General features: G+C 41.1%; 1 long non-coding RNA gene across 1 annotated transcript in view; it reads right to left on the bottom strand.

The window, feature by feature from the left end:
• Positions 1-677: 677 nt before the first annotated feature.
• LOC135976756 (uncharacterized) overlaps positions 678-9585 on the bottom strand; it is an 88931-nt gene continuing 80023 nt past the window's right edge. The window contains exons 2-3 of the long non-coding RNA XR_010594052.1: positions 6386-6573; positions 678-2090 (exon numbers count right to left, since the gene is read on the bottom strand). This is a non-coding gene — a long non-coding RNA (uncharacterized LOC135976756). The remainder of the gene's footprint in view (positions 2091-6385; positions 6574-9585) is intronic.

Below are 9585 nucleotides of genomic sequence, written 5' to 3'. Positions count from 1 at the left end.
ACAAGACGGGGAGTGGAAAGGGAAGTGCTCTAATCATTCTCCCAACGGCCAGCTTGATCTAAAATTCCAGACTACCTGACCTTGCAGAGCTGTGCAGTGAGGTAAAATAGTCACACGTAGTGCTTAGGTGATGGATGCCATCTTGGCCAACATACCACCGACTGCACCAGAAACGTTCAGAGCTAAAAAGCTGCTACAGCTTGAGCTAAGAAGCCAAGCCTTCCACGCTGGAGCTGTAACAGACTTGTATCCTCTGCCAGTCAAGGACAGAGGGGGATATGTAATTGACACTGAACAATGGTTTACACTTTAATGGGTCAGTTTGTGTAATGACTTGGAAAGATCCCCTTTGTGTTCTTCTTGATTGAAAATGTATATTATCATTGTCCATGGAAAACGCATACAGGAGGGAAAGCTTATATGAAAAGCGGTGCAATAGAGCAGATCAAAACTGTTAAAATTCCAAATGTTGACAAAATATTTCATTGACATTTGAAATTTTAATGGAAAAGTGCGATGCAATTTTTGCTAAAAGCAAATTTAATTTTTCAGCCAATGATAGAACCAGTTTTAAAAAGTTTCAGAATCCATATTTGGATGAAACATTTAATCAATTTCAAATTTTAATGGGAAAAAAAGTTTTTGTAAGTTTTACATTCTATTTTTCAACTTGTCATACTGTGCATCTTCAGCAGTAGAGGTGGGAGAAATGTTCCATACTACACTCTTTTGCAGTGAAAAATACAGATTTGTTAACACAAACATTTTGTTAATTTGTGTCAGTTTCACCAAATTGTTTCAGTTGGAAAAAAAGTTTAAAAAATTCCAAAAAACAAAACATTTTGATTTTTCAGTTCAAAGCAAGTTTTCATTTCAAAATTTTCTTTAGCTTTATTAAACAACAATCAAAAATGCTCTAAATCAAACCAAAATATTTCATTTTGGGTCAATGTAAACATTTTGTTCAACCCCAATGTTTTTCCAACTTTTCAATTCACCAAAATTTCCAAAAAGTTTCATTTTCAGTTTGACCAGAAACATTTTTTTCCAGAATTGCCAGTGAAGCACAAAATTCATTATCTGTACTGCTTTATTCAGCATTCCCAATGGTCCACCACATCTTGCCTGCAGAGTGGTGGGTCTGGTGGGACTTCACAGTAGTTAAGGTCACTAAAACTCACATTGGGACAAGGTCTATGAGAATACACGCAGTCTTTCTGTACTGCTCAGTAGGACACCTGCAGCAACAACAGCATGGCCTGCAATGTTGCTGCTCAATAAGGATGGCTGACGGCAGCCTGTCAAAGAGAAGGGAGTGGCTGTTGATCAAACCAGTAGGAATTTATGTCAGAAACTGCAGCCTACTCTGTCTTGAGCCTTATAATGTAGATGGCCCCCTGACTTCTCTCCATATCTGGCTAATAACACCTCATTCTTAATCACATACAGCAGAGCTTGCATGGAGGTCATGGAGGGAAAGAGAAGTAGCCTTAACAGTGGTAGGGGATAAGATAACATGATAACACACCGCTCCGTGGGATTAGGGCTCTTCACCTGTGTAAACTGAGGAGGTCATATTACCCCAAGATTTTGAAACAACCAAATTTGAGACCATCTGGTGGGACAGAACTATGATAGCTTAGTTAGCTATGCAGATGTCCAGGCAAGCTGCTCTGGTTCAAAACAAGCTGATGCTTCATTGCTTTAATGCTGAGTCCCAGGCTTCTTGTGGTCTGAATGGTATAGCAGGGGATGCTCTCCCCTATTTCCAAGTTAAGGCCTATCTTCTCTGAACCTGCTTGGCCCTTCTCTAGTTAAGTCTTTTATTTTGCAATCCAATAAATTGAGAAGTTGGCATTCTGCATATACTGTGGTTCATCAGTCATCCATATAAATCATGTCCTGAAAAGTAATAAACACCACAGTTTGCACTGTAGGAACAGGAAGTAATAAATAATGCAGAGCCAGAAGGATTGCAATTCTGTAGGTTACGCCGCATGATATAAATGTTTTCAAACTCACTTTATGCACTTTTAATTGTTCTTGCACGTAGATTAACTTGCTTGTCCTTTTACTCAGCTGCCTCACATCTGTAAAAATTAACAGGTAAATTTACTACTATGGACCTATATACATATATATATATTTACAACTTACAAGTGGGGAAAGGAAAGGAAGAGGGCCGCTAATTAAATGACAGTCAGACATGTCAAAAGATTCAAGGACAAAGAAGAGGCAGCAAGGATACAAATCAGTGAGCACGGAGATTTGCATTATTAAATTGTCCCCCTTTTTATAATCACTGAGCTACATAATTGTTTTTCATTTAGACGAGAAATGACAGATCTGTCATCCTGAAAAATTCAGTGGTTAAAAAGCTTTTCGAAATATAGACTTGACACAAATAGTTATAAATGCCAAACTGTTATTTTTATTTAATTTTTGGATTGAAAGAAAAATGATTTTTTGAATGAAATTTTAGGTGAAAGTGGCATATTTATATCAGTTGAGGATTTCAACCATCAAGGTAATCTGAGATAGGATTCAGGGGAGCCACATTTGAAGCCTAAACAAGAAAGAGCCAGCTATTCGGAGGGGGGGAGATTTTCCCAGGAGGATTACAGAGTCCTTGGAGTCTCTCTTCAAATCCATTGTAGGGTTTGCCAGAGAACAAGAATCAGGCAGAGGAAAAAGTTTGGCTCTCAACACATTGCCATTTTCCAATGAAAAAACATTCTGTCAAAAAATTCCTGACCAGCTGTAGTCAAGTGTTAAGTGTCAGGTTGGTGGGGGTGGGTTACAGTAGAGTAACTGTTTTTAAATCTGGGTGCTTACAGTTAGGCTCCCACATAAAAGTGGTCTGATTCCCAAAGGGGCTGAGCCATACAAAAGCCTGATTTTCTCCACACTGAAACGCCCACCCCACTCTCTTGTGTTGAACCTGTGCTGTGTAGTGGAGCTATAGTAGATGCATCTGAGGGAATTCTCTTGTAACCATAAACAGGAAAGCTGGGAGGATTGGGTTGGCTTGAAGACCAGTCCCTGGAGGCTCTAGGGACTTATTAAATTAAAATAAATAGCTAAGTAAAAATAGTTATTCCTTGGAGTGTTGTCTGTAAAGTTAAAACAGAATAGATGGAACTTTTATAAGAGTAGCCATTTTCAAAACATTTTCCATTACTAGTGAAATGGAAATACACGTAAGAGAACCTGAGTTGGGATAGGGAGGCAGTGGTCAGGAACAGATGTTGATCAAGGTCAAACAAGCATTCTGGTTTCAGGTTCAAGGTTAAACCTTGAGTACTGTTCTGGCTCTGTTTTGATGGCAATGAGATCTCATGAGTTGTGTTCACAAGACTTCCCCCACTTGGGTCAGAAGTGAAGAAAGGCTCCTTTCAGAGTTGCAGCCAACCCAGGACCAAACCAGAGTGCCAGGCTAGGATCTGGGAATTTGAATCCAAACCCACTCCAAAACTCAAAGGGTTCAAAGTCAAGATTCCAATTTTGGCTCATCTCAAACGCGTTATACAAGGATGAAAAAATGAAAAATGATGACCTAAAAATGGGGGTAATGCAAGAGGGGAAGGGAAGAGAATTCTCTCAGTGGTTAGCACTCTCTTTTTTCAAACACTTTGGTCCTTTGTTTCTCTTCTTGAGCATATTCATCTGTTCCTGAGACTAGTCATGGAGAGTCATAACACCGATTACTGATCTCCACATTCCCCATCAGTACTTTGGCAAATAAAGCCTCGTTTAGGACAAAAAATAATCCCCTTGGCTCATGTCAAGAAAGGACCTGTCATTCAGGGAAGTGCTCAGCAGCAAATATCAGGCTGTGGAAGCCTCCAAAGTTTTTCACCTAACTGATAACTGGTCAGCCCAGAGTTTAACCCACTGCTTGCATTAAGATGTCAGGTGGATTTTCTAGACATGTTCAGTGGAGAACTCAACTCAGTTCAGTTCACATACATTCTAGGCATTGTCCGGAATGAGGACTTTTCTCTGCAGAAAGGGAGCAGCTTGGAACATCCAATAATGCCTCCCGAGGTCACAACAGGGGCATCTTTCACCCACGTATTATATAAGCTCTGCCCACACTGGGAGAGTAACTGCTCTAGCTCGAGCCATTTATAAATCAGGTTGTTGCTAGCAGAGCCCTCGTACAGTTTTCTTGATGAATGTGGACTGGAAATAATTCTCAGAACAGTGTTAGCAAACCATATGAGTGTGGTAAATATATTGAATAAAAGTGTTTTATATACATATACGAGATGGGAAACTGCAGCAGCACCGACCTCACTGACAGGTTAATAGCTCAGTGTTTAAAGGCACATAAGCAAAGGTGGATGAGAATTGCTAATGAGCTAAGACCAGCCACATTTAAGGCCTTGTGTACACTGAACTCAAGTGGGGACATCCTTTTGTGTCACTCAGCAGCTGGAAAAAGGGCATTAGCCCAATTCTTCAGCATCCTGAATGACTTCATCAAGGCACACTCAGCACTGAGACTCAAGGTAAGGGATAAGCATCTGTGCTGGGCCTCTATAAGAAATGCAGCACAGGAGAAGGGGCGCTATGGTGGCTTTAAGTAACTTTTGTGCCTTTCCGATCCTGGGGTGCTCTGGTGGCTAGAGAGACCCTTGGCATAATTTAGTCAGACCCGGTCCCCTGTCTATGTTACAACAGCCTCTAGGGGCTACCCTATGGGCCAAAACACTGCCCAGAATCGAGCTATGGACTACAGCTCCACCCCTGGACCTATCCCCTAGGAGTGTCAGCAGTCGACCTACCTCAGTGAAGACACTATGATAAGTAGTTCTAAGTACGTCAACTTCAGCTACGTTATTCACATAGCTGAAGTTGTGTAACTTAGATCAATCCTCCACCCCAGCCCAGTGTAGACCAGGCCTTAGAAGGCAGCCTGTGGCTAATCCCTGCAGTGCTGTACAGGGGAAATCCACACCTGCCCTAATGCTGGGCTTTTAGGGCCCTTTTACACTACTCAGGACCTTTTACCTGGCATAGAGAGGATTAGCTCAAGTCTCCAGCATCCTGAATCACTTCGCCAAGGCACGCCCAGCACGTCCCTGTCATATACTGGGCAAAGCGGGGCCGAGGATGGGAACCATATGCATACTGTAAATGGGATACACTTGGAAATAATAACCTTGGTTGGCATCCATTCATTTTTCTCTGAACAGCCCATTCCAAAAGTGTTTGGAATGGGCTGTTTTGAATCAAAAAGCGGTCAGGACACTTTCTGGACTATTCAGTGAAATAGAAGCTTATTATACATTCATGTAACAGACTAACACCATTCTCAGATAAAAAACCTTTTGGACTGGAACCCTGCTAGCAGCAATGGCCTTCTTTGCAACATTTAAACCAATATGGTCCTACACCAACTATCAACAGGGCCTTAATTAGCCTACACAATTGCAGAGACTCATGGGGCTTCCATGGGACAACACCTGCAGAGCCTTTTGTTACTGAGCATGCAGACCACAGGATCTGACATTGTTTGCAAAATTCCATGTAGCGAAACTCACATGACTGCATGAAGTGCCAAGTGGATTTCAGTAAGTGACTCGGGTTTGCTGACAAAGGCGGCATTGACTGTGGGCAGAAAGTAGCTGAAGCTGGTACCACCAATGGAATGAAAAATGAAGCGGTGCAGGACAGCACATTTAGAAAGAGCTAGACCTTTCACTCATGGAGACAGCATTGATCCTATAAAATTAATCTGCTGTATCTGAACGGATAGAAACTGAATACCAAGGGAGACAGACAGACTGCAGCTACTATAGCAATAGAATAAAAAGATGTGCCTGGGAATAACCACTGCACTTCCTTCCCAGTAATGGCTGCGGAAACAATTGCAGGCTTCTAGAGAGACAAGCATATCTGCTAATTAGCAATATAATTGGTGTTTGCTGCCCTTAATGATGGCTTATTCTCTCTGGCTGCCAGCAGAAGAAAACAGGAAGGGCATTTGGAAACCTCATGAAAAATATCCACAGTTTTAGGGCATTTGGGCTTGAAAAATGTATAGCTGCTGATGGATTAAAACACACACAACTCTGATAAACATGCAAAGAATTATAGATGGAAGGAAAATAGGTAATAAGAAAGTGAAAGATTTTGTTTATACACTTGACTGGGGTATAATAATGGGACCTGCTTCCAATCCATCCTATGTGAAAATAATTGGTGTGTATGGGAGAAGGATCTGTTCATAATAAATGGATCTCCTTACATTGTAGCAGAATGATATCAGTATGAATATACTAGAATGACAGCATAATTTAGTGGGAATGATACCAGAGGTGGATGTTATTAGCTTCAGCATTTCTGAAGGCATGTTACACTTGCGGGCATAGCTTACCTCCACACAAAAGGTGCACAAGGTAAAAGTAGTGGCAGCTCTATTGAGCAGCAGTTCCAATTGAGTTAATTAGACTGTACTCATCCTTCAGTCACTCTGCTGCCAAAACATGCCAGGAGCTGGGAAAGGGAGGAAGTCAAATGCTGCAGTGACTTTAGCCCAGGCAAACTGAGATGCTCAGCGCAGTTCTGTAAGGAACAAGTAAAGAGATTACAGAGAGCACATATCCTGGAGCTGAGCCATTGGGGGAAGGAGGCGGGAGACCAGAAGAGAGGGCTAGAACCCCAAGTATACCAGATCAATGCTTGTCACTCCCCTGGGTGGGTCTGGGGGCAGAGGTGACTTTACAACATCTTTCCACCCAACCCCAACACTTGGGAGACAAACCAAAGTCTTAGGGCTGCTTTAACTTGTGCCAATGGATAACACATCCCAGGAAGCCCCTCTGCTCCTTTTTGGAGTACCTCAAATTCCAGTGACTGGGGAATAGAGGTTATGGCAGACCTATGTCCGTTAAGGATTCTCCTTCAACAGGGGAATTCTCAGCTGCTGTCTTAAGGCAGCTTTAAAGTCCTTTTTGCATTGCTGACTTATGAGTGGTTGAAAACGTTTATGGCCCAGAAATGTTATGACCCTTACACTATCCGACCCTATCCTCATTTTATTACTTTACAAAATAGAACTGATAATGGGATATGGAGCTTGTTACAAATTCAAATCTGCCTTGAATTGACAGTTACCACTTGAAGGATTTTTCAGAGGGTGCTGTGAAATCAGTCACTCCTGTCATTCAAGTTCCTTGTTTCTAGAACAAGGATTTACTTTACTAGAGCCAGCCCCACTAACTGGCACACTTGTGGACCATCTCAGCAGAGAGGCCGAGGATCAACTGGATCATGGAGATGGAATCACACTTAGGGGTGGTCTCTCCAGGTCAGCAGTGAGATAGATTAGCAGGACAGTGTAGGAAAGCTAACACTGCAGCTGTTAATGCTGATTTTTTCCCTCTGGATTAGAGGACTTAAAAGTCCATGGTTTTCAAATCTGGAATCTTTCACACGCACTACAACATAAATACATCACCAGAGAGAAAAATACATGGTACTGGCAGAGACCTCAAAGAACAAAAACTGATTGTTCGGCTCTCGAGTGTGCTAATGATTATATTGGTTGTTGAATGGAGGTACTAGGAGCTACTTCAGGACTAAGTGGAATATAAAAATATATAAGTGGAACATAAAGCCATTTATGCTTATCTCAGGATAATAAAAAACATCTATACCTATCTTCTGATACTAGTGGAGAAAAAGAGCATGGTGCCTCTGTGGAAAAGATATATAAAAATATATACTACGCCGAACAAAATGTGGTGAATAATTTATGTAATACATTAAAGATATAAAATTATAGGCATTTTTTAATTAAATCCCTAACTCTTTATTTTACATTGGAGGGCTCCATCAGCCACTTCCAATTCTAGGCTGTCAAGTCCTGCAAAGGTTGGCACAGATCAGGACTATAACTTATATTTTAGTTCCTAGCACTCCAAAATACTTGCTCCAATTTTAATTTATTAAGAATAATTAAAAGTGTATGTCAGAGGGGACAACATATAAAAATACTTTAAAACTAAGTCACAAACCTTGTCAATGGTTAAACATAAAACATTCCTTTCCTTCAGGTAGCCTTGTATACAGAGAAGCCAGATACATCTCTGGACTATCTGCCCTGAAGTCAACGGAGGCACCAGGGATGAATTTGGCCTGTGATATTTAAGTGCCACTCTAGAGCACCACTTTATAGGTAAACATTTTGATTTATAAAAGATCAACTACGTTCCTGTTTTCAGATCCTTCAGGTGTGCTATGTCTGCTATGCAGTCTACTGCTTTTCTATTGCAGTGTACCCAGTTACACTAATAGAAAACTAGCAAGAAATTATTGACCGCAACATCCAATCATAGACATTCTTATATGAGATTATGGCTGAAGGAGTTTCTTCTTTTCCTTTCCATCCTGCCCATCCATTCAAAATAGCAGCAAAAAGCCAGCATTTATAATGAAGTCACCCACAGTTTGAAGCAAACCAAATCTCTGACCAATGCTTGAGCCCCACAAATTGGGGTGATTGGGAAGGAGAACGCAGTTGCCAATTGTGTATCAAAGCAGCCATCTTAATGAATGCTTCCTCTCTCAGGAGTCCTTCTTCCCACCATCAGTAGCCTGCATGCACTTTCCCTCCCATGAGTGTCTCCAGCAGCTGGTCTTTATATTTGTTTGTCTCACCTAATATAGGCCCCAGTCCTGTACTGGGACCTGCATGAGTGTGTAGAGTCTCAACATAAAGGGTTGGGTGCTGGCTATTTCAGAGACTGCCCCATTCTCTATTCATTCCAGGATACCACAGCAATAGGACCCAGGAGCTGGCAGAGTCCCAAGCGAAGCTCACAGGAGCTTTTTCTTAGTAGAGAACCTGGAACTGTGGAACTACCTTCCACCAGAAATCAGGATGGCTACAGAACAGAGCAATACACAAGATTCATATCTTGGCAAAGCCTTCTCCTGTAGTAACAGCCCTAAAGGATGGTCCCAGCAGCACTTTGCTGAAGAAACTATTCAGAAACTTTCCAAAACCGAAACTAATATAAATAACACTGGTCTACAATTTTTGAGAAGTCGTCTACTTCAGAGATAAAATGTGCTATTTATTATGTAATTTGATGTGCTGAATTCAAATATGACAATTAAAACAACTGATTGGCTACTGTTTCTAAGATATTTAAGTTTTTACATTGTATGTCTATGTATATTGTGTAGATAGTAGAGTTTTAATCACAAATTGTAAACCTAGGTCTTTTCATGTGTTTACGGTTGCTTTGCATGATAATATTTCACCTGTCCTGTTTATGTAACACTTTAAAAATCAGCAAAAGGGTTATATAAATAAAATGTATTATGAAACAAAAGGCAAAAAACTATTATGTACATAGTTTAGTCCTATTCAGTGTCTACTCGGCGCTTCTTGGCTTGTCTCTTGTATTCATTAAATGGAGCATCTCTTGTCACTGTCCAGCAATAGTCTGCGAGCATTGATGGGCTCCATTTGCCTTGATAGCATTTCTCCATTGTTGCAATTTCCTGGTGAAATCGCTCGCCGTGCTCATCGCTCACTGCTCCGCAGTTCGGTGGAAAAAAATCTAG

Source organism: Chrysemys picta, chromosome 1 (assembly GCF_011386835.1).
Source record: "Chrysemys picta bellii isolate R12L10 chromosome 1, ASM1138683v2, whole genome shotgun sequence".
Lineage (NCBI taxonomy): Eukaryota > Metazoa > Chordata > Testudines > Emydidae > Chrysemys > Chrysemys picta.
The sequence above is the reverse complement of the archived record's forward strand: the minus strand, read 5'-3'. Positions and strand labels throughout refer to the sequence as shown.